The sequence below is a fragment of the Bombus bifarius genome, unplaced genomic scaffold (assembly GCF_011952205.1).
Source record: "Bombus bifarius isolate JDL3187 unplaced genomic scaffold, Bbif_JDL3187 scf7180000007973, whole genome shotgun sequence".
Taxonomy (NCBI): domain Eukaryota; kingdom Metazoa; phylum Arthropoda; class Insecta; order Hymenoptera; family Apidae; genus Bombus; species Bombus bifarius.
In genome coordinates, this window is record NW_022884359.1 from 2,504,948 (window position 1) to 2,524,578 (window position 19,631).

Consider the following 19,631-nt stretch of genomic DNA (forward strand, 5'->3'; position numbering starts at 1 on the left):
GATTATAATACTACCATAATATTGCCATCTCACATATTATTACAGCAAAGTGTTATTAACGTTCACCAAGGTTAATTGAATTATAGAACTAATTTAATTATATACGATATCCACATACTGTGTAATTACTAAAGAAACCACAAATTACCAGGTTTTTGATATCTTTTTCTGACATGACCATCCATCTCTAATGCTACAAGCATTCTATAATAGTCATATAATAACAGTCTGTAATAGTTCTTGATAGTATCATCTATCTCAGAGTCGTCCGTAATTTAAACTACAGAAGCTACTAACCACAAGCTTCTCACCTAACAGAGAAAAAAAGAAAATTGGCAAAGAAATCATACACCAAGACATCTATACGTACAATAAGATAGTATAAGGCTGTACATTGAATAGTATCTATCTAATACCGTGACAAAACAGTAGAAGGGTTGTATTTGTGCATTGAATAAAAAGGAACAAAACAGTGATCTAGAGATACTTGATAAGCTATGGAGTGGAAAAATCTAATTTTTGGAATTTTTGTCTGTTTTGGACTGTGTCTGAAGGACACAGCGTGTTTCATCTCGATCTATTTTACAAAAGCTGAAAAATAGCCTGGTATCTGAGTTGTACGCGCTTTTATGTTTGACAGAGGTCATGCAATGGTAGTTCGCGTCGTATCTGTTCTGAAATCGAACCATTTTACAATTTAATATTTTTACTACAGAGTATAAAACATGCACAGGTACCTCGCTTGTAAAAATTCACGTGCTTGAAAATTATTTTCTATATTTTAATAGTCCACGAGATCGAAGTCGCTGGAAAAAGCTAGATAGTCAAACACAGAAAAACGATTTCACGTTTACGAGTTATGTTTCGATAGCCAAACTTTATTCCACCCTGAAGGTTCAAAGGGCAGCCAAACTCAAGGAAGCTTACTGCCTTACATATGCAAATGTTTGAAGTCATGGGCCCTTGGCGTGGGGGAAGCGCGCATTGGTGGGGATAGCACGAAGCGATCCTGGCTTTGGGGCGGCAGTCGAGGTTTGTCAGTCGACCAAGTAACACGTGTTACGGTGATCGTCGTCGGTACAAACGCGCGACGAACAACGTGTACGGTCCAATAACCGCGAATCAAAACATAAAACAATAAACATAACCGTGTAACGCTCCGTGAAAATCAATACTTTAATAGTTGGAAATTTTTAACATTAATTTTAGTTCGAAGTTCCTCCGTGATTTCGTACTCGTGTGTTTTTTCGTATCGTTTGTATCGTTTATATACATACATATTTCGTGTGATATCTCGTTCGAACGAAGACTTTACTTGACTAATGGCCGTGCTTTTTGAACATAATTCGCTTCCTTTTTGATCGAAGAAGGAGGCTTTTCGATCGGAGAAGAAAAGAGACTCGCTTCTTTGGTCTAGTGGGAAGAAGGATGGAAGGAAAACAGCGCGTGTGACGCCGAACGTATCGTATGTGGTAAGTGATAACGTTTCACTTTGTAGTTTGATACTCGAAACTAGTCGAAACCGTGTTTGTTATTGTTTCCCCCGGAACACGTGCGCCTACCACGCATACCGTGTTTATATTAGCGAAAACGCACAATGCTGTTAAATCAACGAAGGGCGAAACAATTATATGTATTTCGCAGATATTTTCTAGATTTAAGATCCTCATCGACAAACCAATATAACTTGTATTTTAACAAATTAGCGACGTAATTGTTAATAACAGCATATATTTGATTGACAATGGGCGAAACAATTATACGGATTTTAGCAATAAATCAATAATTTATATTAATAACGTACGGCTATATTTCTCTATGTTAGAGTCTATAACGGTTTAACGATTCCATAATGCACGTTCGCTTGTTTTTGTCGTGCGATCCTGTCCCGTCTGTTTGTTGACAAGTTTTTTTCCAACGCTTGTATCCTTGGTCCCAATTGACTTCAATTTGATTATTGACTGTGATTTAGGAAGTAAATATGGCGGGTGACAAAAAGCGCGCGTTTTTGTATCTGCTTGTGTTTTGTAGTTAAGTGCATACCCGCTAGGGGGACGTGTTTTTTATGCAGAGAAATAATAAAAATTGATAATATGGAATAATAAGTCTTTTTTAGGAGATTCTTCGAAAAGCAGTGAATTGATTAAGACTGATGGTGTTTTAATATAATTACCATTGAGATTATGATTCTATATATAGGGAAGTTTCAATTGGAAAATTTTATTTTTATTTCGAAAAGGGAAGTTTTCCGCTTACAAGTCTTAATACGTTAAAGGTCTCGAGTAAGAATTCCATTAAATGGAGATATTAACTATTATTTTTAGTAAATTCAGTGTTATATAAATGTACATATTATATCACATATTATTAATAGATTAGATTAGTAATTAGTAGACTAGCAATTTGCAAAATTTATTCTATTTACGAAATTTCCATTATTTCGAAATTTTATTTATTTGACTGATTCTATTTCGTGAGAGAATTTTCGCAAAATTTCGGTAATAATATCATGCAAGAGACACTCAGCCGTGTTCTATTCTGGAAAAAAGTATAATATTGCGTCAGCAGGGCAACCATACATGTCGTAATAATATTATGACGTGTAAGGTATTTTATTTTGAACAATAAAGATAAATATGTAGGCGTAGGATAAGAATTCATTTTTCGAAATGAAATTACGAATAAAACAAAAGGGGGAGGATCGTAAATGAGATTTTGATATTCGATCCAAAAACGCATATGTAGGTATCAAGAGGAATTATGAGATTGAATTATGCGTATGAAATTCCACACAATGAGATCTTTTTCATTGGTCGACGTATTTAACATTACGGTTTATTTAATATTAATAAACGTTCAGGTATGCATAATAAATAACAGCTAGAGAAGGAATTATTTTACGTATAATTTTCTCCCAATGATCGAAAATTCGTTATAAAAATTGAATAACTCGCAGCCTCCGAGAATATACAACGAGTGTTATAACTTTACGTTCGCTAGAAATTTGGCCGTTTTCTCAATTTTCATTCCATTTTATCACAATTGAAAAACCATCTGTCTTCCCATGACAAATTTATATCTCTCTGTTCCAATAAAAATCCTTTTAATTCCGATCACTGTCGTAATCGAATTTTTTTTACTCGTTTCTTTCACAAAAAAAGCAAAGGAAAGGAAAACCGCATGATAAAATTTTGAGTACCAAAAGGACCGTTTTGCAAGCGTAACATAAAAGTATTATAAAAAAGCAAAAATTCATCAAAGCTATTCGCTGGAATTTTGCGACTCGGGTTTTCCCCCCCTTTTTACCGCAATATGCATTGGGAATTTTTCTCCGAGGAAATCGAGGAACTAGCAAGTTTCGTGTACTAATCGAACGTACGATATTTCGTGGATTTATCTCAAGCAACGGGGAGCTATGATTTACGAAAAGGCTTCCGAGAATTATACTTGTTGACATTTGTGCATTTATGGCAAGTATAAATGTACAAAAATATAGAACGACATGCTAAAATGCACAAATGTACAGATATCAAAAATAAAATTTCTTTGAAATTATTCTATAATCGGTAATACTTTACAATTTAGTCGGAATTTGCGATTATTTTCAAACTTTGATACATCGAAAAGGGCTATCTAAAAAGATGAAATGTCACAAAAATACACGTGTCGCAAACAATTTCCAATCGCGTTAAAGAATATTTTTTATTTTCTAAATGAATCTTCACTTCAGTACGTCGAAACATACGAAAACTCTTATTGGATGATAATTATTGATATTAGAAAGTAACTAAATATTACCCAATAAATATTACCCAATGACTAAACCAGTAACTAAATATTACCCAATATTAGAAAGCAACTAAAATAAAATAAAATAACATTGATTACTCGATAGTAAATAAATACCATCGAGGTAAAATTATTTATTCATTCGATCGTTCGTTTGTAAGCGTTTTGAAAATAAACCTTTTACTTTGGATACAACTGTCATTGGCTAAACGAATATACCAACATGTAACAAAAATATAGCACTAGTCATACACGCCATGGAAATGAAGACGAATATAAAGTGTCTTTCGTATGTTTTTTAAACGTAGGCAACGATTCACAAAAAGTTCAACTGATGTACGAGTGAGTTGGCGTGTTTACATATACGTATTCGATTAATACAACTATTGGAACATAGTTGGTCCTGTGGGTGGATGTACAGAACGAAGGAAATCGTCCGAGAATCCTCGAACGAGCTAACACTAGAACTACCACACCAGTCAAATTGACTGGTTTTACAATTTTATTTTAAAATTCCTACTGCATGTTTCATTTTTTTCCACGACGATGTAATGACTTTCGCAACGACAACTAAAAGAATAATATAATGAATTTTATTTTCTTCTTTATGTATTCAAACTGAAAATAATTTTGTATCTAGGCTACTTATACTAATACCAGTCACTTTGACTGGTACTGGTTAAAATATAAAAGGGTCCTGCAATCTATTTATCGAACCCCAATTAACCAGTTTCCTCGTTTTGTACAACTTCGCATACATTTTTCAAATTTTTACTGCGTATCGTTCGATATGATGATATCAGTTAGCAGGAAAATTCCGGATCGATCGCTAGATGCTAAGACTAGAAATACCACAGCAGTCAAAATGACTGGTTCGACAATTTTATTAATGTGCCAACCATCGTTTAGGAATCATAGTCGCAGATGGATTAATACCAAAAATGTACTACATAACATGGAATTCCTTTTGTAGGAAAGTAATGAATCAATAAATATAAAAATATTCTATTATTACGTACTTTTTTAAGACCAGTCATTTTGACTGGTTTTGGGTAGAAATAGGTTCGCGTTAACTATCGATAGTTTTAGTGTTAATAGCTGGAAGATTTCCCACCAATATGATATATAACAGTTTACAAAGTTGAAGGCGAATGGGCAACATCGGCAACGAGCCTACGCTCTTCTAATCTAAACATTCCGAGAATCGTTAAAAGTGGATCGTAGTTGTGGCAGGTTGTTGGTACGTGTTCAATCCATTTTATAGAAAACAGAAAGCAGAGATCGAAATAAATTATGAAAATAGATACTTGACACTCGTGTCACAGATTACAACACTAATGGACGATTAGCTGAAAATCTAATTACTTAAATATACGTACAAGCGAATTATCGAGGAATCACGTGGAAGATCGTGTTACTCGCGGAAAGATCGATTCGTCGAGTACACGATTTCGTCGCGTTTTACGATTTAATTGGCTGTTTGATGACACGATGTCTCGCGTGACCGGCTAAATACCTTTACCTCGGATGACGCCTTCGATGTACTCTTGTACAGATTCTATTTGCCAACAGGAAACCTTGGAACATAGACAGAGCATGAAGATCTTTTGCGATGAGTGTTCGCGGGTGTTACCTTTTTGAACACACAAGGGAACTCGTTAACACCGACGTTATAAGTCTTTGGCAATAGGTTCTGTGTAAGGATCGTTGAAAAACTGGAAATTAACGACGATGTCGAAGAAATATAATCGATGAATTGAATGTAGGTAATTTTTGGTTTATTTTTTAAACTATAAGCAAGGAGATTATACAGGGTGGTTGGTAACTGGTGGTACAAGCGGAAAGGGGGTGATTCTACGCGAAAAAATAAGTCGAAAATATAGAATACAAATTTAAAAATTTAAAAATTTAAAAAATTAAAAAAATAACGTCAATCGAGACAAAGATCTACAGTGAGATCCGTTATAACGAGACGTGATAAAGTGCACGCGTACCGAGCGAAAATTCAAAGTCGATTTTCTCGAAAACCAAGCCTCAAACGAAAAATTTGTATTCTATATTTTCGACTTCTTTTTTCGCGTAGAATCACCCCCTTTCCGCTTGTACCACCAGTTACCAACCACCCTGTATATACAGTTGGTGTAAGAAGTATGTCTACACCACTGCGTTTATTATTGTATTTATATATCGTACTAATTAGTTAAAGGATAGCTAAGTAAAGAAATACAAGAGAATCTTTTTCGATTTTCCTCTTTGTGTCTTCTTGTTTCATCTTTCTCCTTTATATCTGTTTGTTTCAGTCGTATTGAATATTTAACGTATGTTTAAAACTCTTGGCTTGTACAAAACAAGACCAAGACGTTGATATAAAAATTCAAAATTAAACTACAGAAAATTTAAATTTGCAACACGTACTTTCAATGAAATTATTGTTTATAATGAAAACGCTGCTTACGAATAGCTTGTAATGGCAATGTGATAACTTGTTGAAATACAGTGCCGTATATACGCAGTGTCAAATGTGAAAGGATTAAAAGCTATTACGATGCCAGATTCTGTTCGTCTCTCGTTTCTCTCGAAAGTTTTCAAACTCGTCATTTTTTACCCTCTCGTTTCACTAGAAGTCGCGAAAAGCATCATCATGACAAGCATCGTAATATACTGTTTGTTTATAAAAATCATTAGGAAATATACGTATTTTAAAAGTATTTCAGTTATATTTGTTATTCTACTCTGTAATTGCAGAAATTTTATTCCGGTGAAAGAGACGCTGTGTGAATTTTTAAATAAATATCGATCCGACCGTATATTTAAGTGCTTTTCCCGAGCTTCTGCTGCGAAAAGTATCCATTCATCGGTTATCGGTGCGAATATTTTCACGTTCCGTGACACACGTTACGATACGCCAACAGAGAAATAGTACAAATTGCGATCGTATATCCGACGCGCTAGTTCCGCCGCGACGATCTATCAATTATTTCGTTTATTTCGATGTCCGACGAGTTTCGCATTCCCGGCAAGAGAAAAACAATTTTTCGATCGATCTGTTTTCGATTCGTTTCTCGTCGACAGCCGAAGGAACGGCACGGTTCTCTCTGATGCGTATGAATTTGATTAAAATGGATGTGCAATAGAAACTCGGTAAACAATCTGACGCAAATGTGATGAATTTTTGTCAGGTGCCTGTATTTTCCAGATTGGTGAAGAGCATAATTGCATTCTATTTTATTTCCCTAGCTTTTTTTACTTTATAGCATTTCTCTTATGTCATATTTTTTTTCTATTCATGCACTTGTATTTATTGAAATAAATAAATAAATAAATCAATTTTTATGTCAGGCAGTTTCATACGGAAAACTAATATACGTATTTCTAATTGCCTTCTTTCCACTGTCTTTTCCTATTTTTAATAGAGAGATGCAACTTCTAATAATTAATATTATACAGAATTATAAAATTCCTAACGAAATAATGAAATCTCTGTATCATAATATCGTCCAAATAAAATCAGTTTCATTTAATTCTCCACATAACTGATGCAATGTAATCCGTTCAGTTCATCCGTTGAAGACTATACAACAATCGTTTCATTTCTCCTATTTTTGCATATTACGTGCATTCTGTACATTCTTGCACTTTTATTATGAATTTTCCGTAGATGTATGAAAAATGCGCAGTTTGATACTAACATCCAATAAATAGCAATATATTGTCGAAAGAAAAAGGAAACGTAATACATTTAACGAAGACTTTAGTTGATCCAAACCGTACTTTCACCCCAATAAACTGACCCAATAAAACACGAAGAGAAACCTATAATCGAGTAACCCGATCAACGTCCAACTGTGCTAAAAAAATTAAACACTTATCGACGGTTTGTCTTCGATTTTCCATCTCCATCGATTCTCTTCCTTCAATCCCATAAACTTAGAGCTACTATCGAATCTTGGAAGTATCGACACGAGCTTCCAAGAGAAACGAAGTTTTCTTTAGAAGCAAACTTTCTTCTTCGAGTCACGTTATCCGGGCACACGGTATCGCATTATTTGGTTGTTTAATTAAAAATGCATGGAACACGGATTGGTTTCTCGCGTGAAGAACTTTTCCAAAGTAGAACGTGGGTAGGTGTGTAACTTCCTGTAATCGTTCAGCGATGCGTTCGATGCGCCGTTCTGCATATATTTTAGCAACGTGTCGAATCTTTTCGAGTTTGGAGCCCCGGGCGATTCCTTTGGAATCGACAAGCTGAAATATTAAAGGATTTGAATGACCGGGACGAAGATTGTCAATGGAAATATATAGAAAACCTGTAATCTCGTAAGATATGTATTTGCGATTTTAGATTCAACGAAATTATTTTTGCTTTGGCCTAGTGGCGTTGTAGAATAAATAAGAGGTACAGTGTTTTACATTAAGTTGATATTTATATATAGATTTTCTAAAGAAGATTTTCTAAAGAAATAAAATGTCAGAAAGTTTCCAAAATGGTAGAAATATATTACATATTTTTGAAAATGATACGTAAAATTTCTCGAGTTTTCGAAAACTGATTAATTATCTCGCGATTCATTACGAGTCTATCCACTACTTACCTAACCTTCGTTAAATAATCAGCAACCCAGCAAACTAATATATCCATCTATTCATTAAAGTGTCAAGGACTATAAAAAAATGTTAAATTAATTATCCCATAATTCTAAAAAGAATTATATCTCAGCCCTGCTTATCTAGCCTTCGTCAAATTAATTCTCAGCTAAACGATACTTGAAATTCCTCCACCGCTTCGTACCTTGAAGATTAACAGACAAGATTACCCAAAAATAAACAACGATCTCGTAACTCCGACTAGCTACTCCATATGAAATTTCCTGACCAACTAAAAAAGAACAGGGTAAAAATAGAAGAATTTCGTTTCATGCTGGTACGATAAAAATCTGCGAATTTGGCGAAGGTTATCGTGTTGGAGAACCAAAAGTGGTGCGTGAGCCACAGGTATCCACGGCCGATGGACTAACGTTTGACTATCGCTAATAACGCATAGCGTAAAAGCGGATAAGTCGGTTAATGTGGAACCTTTTTTTTTTTTTTTTATCAATTTACAGTGAATTAATCCTGAACCTCGAATTATTTTTATCTACGTATAGCGTGACCGAGGGAAATAAGTCGCGGTCGAAAGGAGCGGCATTTTGTGATCCCCAACCGCGAATTATCGTTCCTTGAAAGACTTTTTTCAGACACGCTATATCCAGACCTCGAGATAACAAGTTCGTGTTACAGCAGAACCTTAAGCAGCGATACATAGTTACACGTGTGAATATCTTCTCAGAATTGAAATTCGAAGAAACGTTTTGCAATGAAATGGATCTTCTTACCTTTTTATTCGCGTAAATACTTTTGGAATTTAAAAAATTTTTTTAGGATCGTTGGTATGGTTTAGAGGTATATCCAGAGAAGATGGTAAATAGTTCGTAAGATATTCTTGAAATATCATACGTATACGATGTATAAATTGATATAAAGTGAGATAGAAACAGACAGAAATTATAAAATTCTATGTAAATAAAGAATCTATATATACATGTATATAATTGTATAATTCCTAATTTATATATTGGAATAGAATTTTATAATTTAAGTATATAGAATTTTGTAAACTATATAGTATATTATACAGATTTAATATTGTAACAAAATTAAATTTTTACAGTGCTTTAAGCAATTCTTAATATTTCTCGATACATGTAGAAGAAGGTACGTTTCATTTTTATTTCTTTGACACAAAGAATCTTGTTTCTCCTTTGAAGCTATAGCCATCAGACGACAAATCTATAAATTAAAAGGCAGGATTTCTAATTTATATGTTTACAATATACAATTACAAGCAATCGATAAGAAATTGATCTTTTATAGAAGGCAATAATGCTATAAAATTACAAAGAGTGATAGGAAATTAATTCTTGCAAAAAACTAGAAGATATTTTCTAATTGTCAAAATATTCCTAATTTTTCAACAATTTTTATTTCACGAAAGTCGTTCGAACCTCGTATCGCGTAATCCGATGAAAGTAGACAAGAATCTTAGGGAAGAGCTTCTCTCAGTCTTTTTTCGATTTTCCGTGACGTGAAGAATAAGTCGAGAACTATTTTTCAATTATTAAAATATTCCTAATTTTCTATAAATTTTCATTTTACGAAAGTCGTTCGAACCTCGTATCTCGTAGGACAAGAATCATAGGGAAGAATTTCTCTTACATTTTCTGTGATCTTCTCGATCATGTCGAGCAACGTCGCTTACATTTTACATAATATTTTACTGACTGTGCTGAATCGGCCGGAATATTACGTCGTCGTGATTTATCTCGCCATCCTTTCGGCTTTCGTTTGCGTAACCAAAGGATTGTTTGTAGTGGCGACGATCTTACGGAGATATGTTGGAGCCCTCGAAAGGAAGCAGCTCATCCATCTCGAAGGTCTTTCGCGTTTCTTCTTCATCGTCGTCTTTCGTGTCCTTTGTATGACATATCGATTTATAATAAAAGTGGCTATAGCCGAGAACGGGGGCTGATCGATGACACGACATTTTTATCTATTCTCATTTCTGTTGGTTTCGAGGAAATGGAATGACTATCTTTGAGAGTGGAAGAGGAATGATATTGTTTCCTCGGTCTTCTTTGAAATTTATTGGTTGAAACGTCGGTGTCAGTTTTCGTCGAGATGAAGCAGAATTGGGGTTGGTTTTTTTAGAACTGGAAGCTTCTTTTTTTTTCTAGAGATTGCTTTTTTCTATGCGGAAATGTGTGGTTTGATAACACAGGGCACTGATTAGTGTCTTGCATACTTTGTACTGAAAATACAGTAATTTTCTTCTTGAAATTTAATGGACGTTGATTTTTTTTTAATTAAACGCGCGTATTTTAAGAGAAGATTGTATTCTACTTTTGACAAATTTATGTCTTGGTGGAAGATTCTAATGAAATTTTACGTTGATATTTGTTGCGGCTTTTTCTTAGGAATCTTTTTCTAAAGAAGACAGGAAGATCATTTTTAGATAGAAAAGGATAGAAATCGTCTGTTTGATTTCGTTCGAAACATAGTCAATAGAAAGTTAATGTGGATTTTTCTCTGCAGCGAAAAGGAATAAAGGATGATTGTTCAAAATTAGAAATGAAGTCTTCACAGCGAAGACCGTATTTTTCTTTTGATAAATTTTTAGATTGATAACATTACTGCTATTTTTTATATTAATTATCGCTTTAATTAACTTGGAAGTCTTGCATTACGATCGAATAGAGTTTCCTTGCGATATGATATGGTAGCGATCATTTTCATTAATTCTTCCTTTAATATTTTTCACTGTGCTTTCTTTTTCTTTATCTTTTCCGTTTAATCCAATTTTATCTGCAAGCAATTCGGATTAAAACGGAGCTCTCAAACTTCTAATTGAATAATCACGCAGATACCATTTTTGCCTGTTAGATTTATGAATATTAAAGTCATCCTTTAATCAGACCGTATCCTTTGTTTATACGTAATTACTGTTTCCCTGGATAATGAACGCATTTTAGGAAGCTACGAGAGAAATTCCACTGTCAGCGAAAATATCGCAAAGCCTGGACGAGTAAGAACGAATTTATAAGTTAACGTAGAATAAAAATTATTTTAAAATTGCCTGGAATTATAATGAACAGAAGGGGATTATCATAAAGCATTCAGAAAAAATAATTCATCCAGTATCTTCTTAATTCGACAAATCAAGAATTCTTCCTTTTTCTCCAGCTATTTCCAGATTAAAAATACTAATCTAAAGTTTATCCACACAGCCGTCCAATTAGCAATATTTTTCCAGCAAGATTTAGCAATTTTTCTCTTGCCATTTAAGGTCACAAATTTGCGAAAATATTCTACTGAGCTTTTCGATTCACAACCATTCGAGCAGACTATTTAATCTCCGATCTTTACGCAATTTTTATGAACAGACGGGCTTCTGAAGAGAAATTCCCGAAGAAATAAGATCGCGGAAAATTGCTAAAGAAACGTTTCTAAAGGGGTGAAATCTAAGAATATCGTATATTTTTTGTACAATTTATGCATTTTGAAATTCCGCATAGACGCATAGATACAAACTCTCGTTCGAAAATAGAACAGTCCGCGATTGACTTTCATCAACCTACGTTTCTTTCAATTCCAGAGACAATCTCTGTTCGATCGGATGAAAAATAAAACGACGAATGCGAGAATGTAATCCACTGTTAGTATGACGCTCTACAGGGGGCAGCCGATCGAATTCCGTTCAATTATCAATGAATTACGTCAGTCGGCCGCCTATTTGTCGGTGGCAAATGTCAAAACAAAGAAAAAAACTATTCGTTCTTTGACGCAAGCATCGTGTACACGCGTGTCTACTCTATGATGTAATTTTGTTTCGCGACAGGGTGACTGTACTTTCTTTTAAAACTGGTTCACACACGGCCAATATCATCGATATTGCTTAGCGACAACCAAATTTTTCCTTATCGATAATGATTATCGGTAACCAAAATAAAATTCGAATCATCGATAATAGTTACTAGATAAGAAAAAAAAAAAAATTCCAGACATTTTTATTGGTTACTGATAACTAAACTAACCGATAACTACCGATAATGAAAGAAATTTTTATCTTTTATAACTGTTATTCCCAATGAAAATTTTTTACCCAAAGATATGATCCATTGTACCAGGACTTGTAAAATTTGTCACAGAATAGTTGTGATGTTTAGATTAATATAAATTAAATGCCATGTTAATATAAGTTAATATTTGACAGAAACGGAGAATTTAACGATTTTATTTATGTCCCTTAATCCTTGCGAAAATTTTCCTCTTTGTTGTTTTCAAAAAATATTTAAAGTTACCTGAAAAGTAATTTGTATACTATTCCATACGATCATCGAGCATCCTGGTTTAAAATAATGTATATTTCAATCAACGACCAGCTGTTGGTCTATTTGACCAAGAAATCTAAAAATTTGGAACGACGTTTCTTTAAACTGTTCGACTAAATTTTAATGTTCACACGCGACATTTCACTAACGTTAATTGCTTCTTGCCTCAGCTACTGTAATGTCTTACTCGACTATCGCATTAAAATCTTGGTGTTCAGTCACGGCAAGTTACTAAATTCCTTGCTACTCGTCTGCTGTACTAGTCGTGTCTGAACCAGCCTTTAGAGATTAACAATAAGACGCGAAAGATGAAAAGCTCGACGTGACGGTGAAGGATCCTCGAGGCTAGTAGTTTGATCCGTGCGAGGTCAGACGTGGCTCGATAAGCCTCCGACGGATATGCGCTCGGCTCAAGGTCGAGTGTTTGGAACCTCTTTCTGTAATTGGATTAACTAAACTTTCCTCGTTGAAGGAGTGGAAATTTTCTTTTTTAATAAATCATTAGTGGACTGCGGACTTTTATGTAAATGCATATTTTCGAGAATATAATTAAAAAGGTAGAACGTCCGCCAATATACATAGGATGACGTCGATACGCTTGATGCATCATTGATATAGTGCTAGAAAAATTCTTTTAAATTGTTGAATAATTTATAAATTAACCCTTAATCGCGCGTGAAAGATTTTTCTAATCTTCGTAAATTAATCTTCACCTTATTTTAATTGAGTTAGAAAAATTGATTTCCAATCAATTACTAATCAATATAGAATTTTCTTTAGTTTGAACTTTTCAGCAATATCTTTTCCAGGAATATTATTTTAATATACCATCTGCTTATCTCTCTATCTCCTTGAAAATATCTCGCACGTCCGTTTTTCAATATTCTTTTAGCGTCGTTCATAACATGTGCTATATTCTAGATATCGTACATACTTTTTCATATCATTCTATGCATTTCTGCATCTTCAATCGTTCCATAAATGCATCAAAATCTACGGTCTAATTATCAGTGTTATCGTAAATTTAATCATCCGATAATATTCATGGAAAGCCAATATTCTTAAAATAATAGAAAACGTGCAGTGTCTTTTTTTTTTTTATTTCGTTTTAAAGAAGAAGAGGAAAAAAGGACAAAGATAAGGAAGAAACAGAAGAAAACTCATCGAACTGATAAAATGTTTGGATAGTTGTTAATGGTGCCTCGAATGACGGAATTCCAGCGTATCGAATTCCCATTTCAGAAACTCCACTAGTCTATCGTTTCACCTGGACGATGGATCCCAAAGATAACGTTAACCGGAGAAAAGTTGGATCGAGCGGATGTTTTTCTCTCGAGTTACAGCAGTAGCTGTATTATCACAGTATCATGCCCAGCATCGAGCAGGAAAAACAAATAGAACGAGATAGAGATAGAGATAGACAGATAGATAAATAGAGAGAGAGAGAGAGAGGAGAGAGAGAGAGAGAGAGAGTAGGGTTGGTCGAGAATTTCGCTTAGAAATTCCATCCACGGTATTCTTCCGCGTTTCGTGACAGCGTTACGATCCATACCTTTGCTAGATGCAAATGACGAAGTAATATACGTGCTCTGAGATGCATGAGAACGTGCAACACCGATGACGAGATCAAGCAACTCTATATAACTCGACAACTTTTCTTAATTTGCTATTCGTTACACTCTGTTCTTGTCTGCGAATTTAAGCGTAGTTTTCTCAAGTCTGCAGAGAGAAAGAGTTTCTTCTGTTCATTGTCTTTCTTCTTCTTTTTCTTTCGTTGCACATGGTTGCACACAAGCAGAACAGTTCCTTCTGAACAATTTTTTATTTTTGGCTTTGAACGATGGAATAGAAACAGTTTTATATATAGATATACATATAGTTTGAAGAGGATTTCCCTAGGAAAAAGTTGCTCCTGTTTCTCATTTCTTCGAGCGAACAGCGATACGCAATGATATTCGTGCACTATTTCTTCGATAATTTCTTATTCTTCAATTTGAAAGATGAAATTGCAATGAACGAGGTAGCGTTCAGTATAATTTTACATAGTTCGTTAACTTCCTCAACTAGTATTTCATCAATAAGAAATGTTATGCTTTAAAGGTGTGCGATACGAAACTTGCAACTATCGTCCATTGGATGTATCAAAAATTCCCTTGCAAAACTGGTTGGCAACTAAGTGATTGCGGGTTTTGTCGTTAACACCTAATGACAAAATCAGCAATCACTTAGTTGCCAACCCAATATATGTACATAGAATATGTATAGGGTTGTCCGAAAAGTGTCTTTCTTTTACAGACACGCCTTTTACAACGACGCATCTTTATACAAACATGAAACCTAATCTGTCGAACGTTGTGATGTTTATTTTGATAGAACAAAATGGATCATACGTAATTCAATAAAACAATGTAAAACGGAAAATGTTATGCATCCATTGTTTCTTTATAAAACGAAAGAAACTTTTCGGACAACCTAATACTACGAAAGGAAGTTTCCTAAGACTGCAACATTATCTCTTGCGAATGAATGCTATAGAAAGGAAACTGAAAGATTTCTTGGAAGCAGTTGGCAATATGTGAAGCATTATTGCTTTTATTACAGGAATGTGCACCTGTGCTTCGAACTTGAAAGAAGACAAATGCGTACGTATATTTAGAGGAAAAGAAATTCATATATTTGAACCAGAGAAAATGATACACGAAAGAAGGTGAAGATAACTTTCTAACTAGATCACCAACAAAGGGATAGATACGAGCCTTTGCTACTTACGTTTCACTCCACACACTTGAGGCAGCCACTCGAGGCGCCTTCTGGTTTCTTTGTCGAACATCTTTTTACGTTTGAAAATTAGGTTTCTAGGAAATTACGATTTCTCAGAATTTTCTCCTTGCTCTTAGCTTTTCCTGCTACACCAGCAATGTTTCTTATTTTGCACATACTATTAAATATTAATATTACATTTTTATATACACACCTCTGTTCATAATCGTCGATGCTCTTACGAAGGATTAAATAAATCTGCAAGATCTCATGCGATGCCTTAAACCATAAAGATTTCATATATTCAACATATATACATCCATAATTATCGCGTATCACAAAATTTATTCTAAAAATACTTACAAAAATTATTGCATATTTGTAAGTTACTATAAAATGCTATAAAAAATATTATAAAATACTATGTAGCGGCACATGAATCAACGGAAGATTCGGATATTATTGTGCCTTGGAATACCAACGTTGTTTTCGTTTGCTAGGTTCAAAGGTAAACGAACTCCGGGCAAAATATTATCGCCGTTATTCGTGATCGTCAACCGGAGTTACTTTTTATAATAACAACTGTAGGTATAAATAGACGAACGTGCTCTCTAGGACAGTTCAATGGTAGAGTAATTAGCGAGTATTACGACAAACGTGAAACCAAGTCTGTGAAATGTCGCGGTGTTTGTCTCAACAGAATAAAATGGTTCGTACATAATTCGACAAAATAATACAAAACAAAAAATATAGTGCGTCTATTATTTCCTCATGAAACGAAAGAAAGTTTCCGGACAACCTGATAGTTACAGTGATTTTGATATAACTGACTATTACAATTTTATCACTCGTCTCTTTATTAAACGAATCGACGCGTTTAATATAAGTCTCAACTATATCCAAGAACGTATCCTGTTTTTCCAAAGGATGCATCACAGGCATCATCTTCACTTATCAGGGTGAAGTTGACTTGCATTTTAGGGATAACGGAATTATGGAGATGAGGTAATTAGAAATTAATCCAAAGTTATGAGAGCCGAGAATAACCGAGAAATGCAAATTTTGGTTTCGTGTAGCTCTTGGTATTATCGGGTGTGTTTCAACTTGCAACGGGATATCTTTGGCAGCTTCAGACTTCCGTAACTCTAGTTCGAAATTCAACGTCTCGGGCTATCACGTATTTCTGATAAATCGCGTCGTTTCAAATTTAAGAGAGTCGTGTTTTATTACGACATTATTGAAATTTCAAGATGTTTCGTGTAACATAAGTACTCTATGCAAATAAAGTAATTTCGTCAGCTCTAGATACACATAGTTAAGATTATTATTATACCTGGTATTTTTATGCATTCATATGAATATAAAAGTAATACAAAATAAATATTATAGTATATATATATATATTTATTATGTGTTACTATACTTTACTATATATACGATAATACAAAAAATACAGAATGCACGCAATATGAAAAAATATCTAACGTATTCAAAGTAAACCACAGTTCATAACATTTAATAAGTGAAACGAAGCTGAATTTCGATAAATATCTTCGCTGTAATTATTATGTACATATGTATATTTCCTATGAACCTTTATGAATACGCGACGCTATGAAATGTTTGAGAATATCGCAAATTTGCATGGAAATTGACGTTAATTGTTGGTATGTTTGCTTCTATTTAATTGTCTGAACTGGCCGCGGTCAATTTTGTTCGCAATTTGTTTGATATGTGTTTGCGATACGTAGCACCAACTCGCGATTCTAATAACGTTTCATTGGCGTTTATCAACCTTGTTCAGCAAATATTAGGCGATCGCGCGTATCTCAACCGCGTTGCCAATGTTATTATATAAGTTGTCGCTTTCGTCGTTTCACGAAGCCGTAAAATGTCCGTTTTAAGACCAGAGGAAAATTAAGGAAGCAAAAATGATGGAAAAATAGGAATTACGTAGAAGAGATTTTTAGGATAAATGTAAAAAATGTAAAAACAAAGATAGCGTGTATTTTGGTAGATTAAAAAGCAAACAATAAAATTCACAAAATAACGAGGCGAGAATTAATTAGAAAGTATAATAAAGTTATATAATAGCTTTAATAAATAAATTTGTTTCTACAATTCTCTACAACACTAACTACCATTCTCGACATAGATTCGTAAACCTGTTCGATAAATAAAACACTCGCTTAATTTCTCCTCTTTACGTAATATTTGACATTTTCTTCCTCGAAATAAAACACGAGCGATTTTCCAAAGGAAAAATTACTCCACAAAACCTTCGAATACCGCCGACAGAACACATCGTTCAGAAAGGAACGTATGCTTAAACGTAACGTTTGGTTTTCTGTGGAGACAGAAATTGCAAGGGGGGAAAAAAAAAGGTAGGAAATAGTGCTGCTTGTCAGGCAATCCGGTTTTCGTTGGTAGCACGATTTCCACTGGTATAACTGGTCCGATTTGCAGTGCTAAACAGCATTAAAATTCATGAAAACCCCTGGAGTGGCCACGCTCGGCTGCTCGTCTTTGCGCGTATGCCCGTCAAAAGAAATTCAAACAAACGAGTGCCTGTGGCGAAGTGGCTTACACTCGGCTTCTGCCTATAAATTACCACGCGCAGTGATTTTCACGCGCCACGTACAATCTCACGCGAAAACGACCGTCCTTTCCTCGTGTTTTTCACCCACTCACGCGTACGCAACGTTATCTACGACTGAAACGTATAACACGTCTTTGTAATCAAAGTCAGCCTGGAAAGCGTCCGATTCTACTTAAAACAACAAGCCGAGAATGTAGAAGAAAATATTTTTACGCGATTTTTCGTTCTCGTGGCAACTGAGTTTGAATATTGTTCGGATGTACGTTTGTCTCACTCATATAAGGACCAACCAAGGATTTATCCTAATATCGCAAATTTTATAAAATTGTAAAATGTAGGTAGAAGAAATAGCTGCGAGGAAAATATTAAGCGAATCCTTGAAATTCTCTTTCATAGCCACGATATTAATTAACGATCGATATGTACATAATAACGATAGTGTAAATCGATTGAAAAAGATTGGAAATGAAACGTGGATTCATAATGGGTTAAGGAAAAACGAAGTATAGTAGTCGTTTGGAAAGTTGCATCAGTGCCTCACAAGAACAATCTGTGTATCCAATTCTCAGAACTTCATTTTATGTTATAAAAGGTAGAACAGAGAGGAAGAAATTTTAAAGGCAAACAATCATTCCATTCTCACTCAAAAGATTCATCTTCGAACTTTTTACAACTTCCATTCTTTTTCCCTCCCTCTCTCTTGAGTCATTTTTAATTTAATATTTCTCACACCTGGCGTCTTTAAACCGTAGAAAAAGATCAATTTCGAGGCCGCTAGGATGGATTCCATGGTATCGTCTGGAAGGAAATTTCGAATCGGGAAAACAAAGGCTGCCTGCAGATGTAGCACCTACTCTTCTGTTCGCAGTAAAGTATAGTCGATTCCTTATATAACACTGAAAATATTCTTCGTATTATACGAGTGACACACATATGTTATACAAATACGAACATTATGTATGCGATTGAAACGAACTATTTATGAAAGATGCAATTTTTTGTTCACCTTTTTTTTTTTATTGCAAATAATTTAATAATCTGTTATAATCGTATCCTATGTCGTTAGTGAACGTTGCCGATCTGTTGCTTTATAGAAACTGCCTGAACATTTCGATCGAAATAACGTATTCAAATTATTTCGTATTTTAACGTATATAAGAAGTAAGATGCGTTTGTGTTTAAATTGCCCGCGTATTAAAAAGTATTGGGGAAGTTTATGAAATTGTAGTTAAGAATACCGAGACCTCTACGAATCATCGTTCATGTAAAGTGGATATATATCGTTGAATTTTATATACGAGTTAAGAAAGGATCTGCATTTGCATTTTCATTTGCATTTTCATTTGCATTCATAATATATTTCAACCGTAATTTTTCAAGCTTCATTAAAAGATTTGTACTGGAAAGAGCCTTGCCTCTTGCGTATTTCATCTGAAAAATTTAAGTCAGTCAGTTACGTATTTTCCATCTCGTACAATTCGTGAACATTTTTACCATAACATTACATATATGATACATACTTTTCATACATGGTCGACAAATCCAAGTGAGATATAGCG

General features: G+C 34.3%; 1 protein-coding gene across 3 annotated transcripts in view; it reads left to right on the top strand.

The window, feature by feature from the left end:
• The first annotated feature begins 1,024 nt into the window (after window positions 1–1,024).
• Window positions 1,025–19,631, top strand: part of LOC117216831 (serine/threonine-protein kinase N3) — a 91,587-nt gene continuing 72,980 nt past the window's right edge. For 2 of the 3 annotated variants that reach the window (XM_033463911.1, XM_033463913.1), the window contains exon 1: window positions 1,025–1,472. The gene's annotated coding sequence lies outside the window, so the exon portion shown is untranslated. Of the gene's footprint in view, window positions 1,473–15,331; window positions 15,356–19,631 lie in introns of those variants that run through there. The other variant, XM_033463912.1, reaches the window with a different exon arrangement.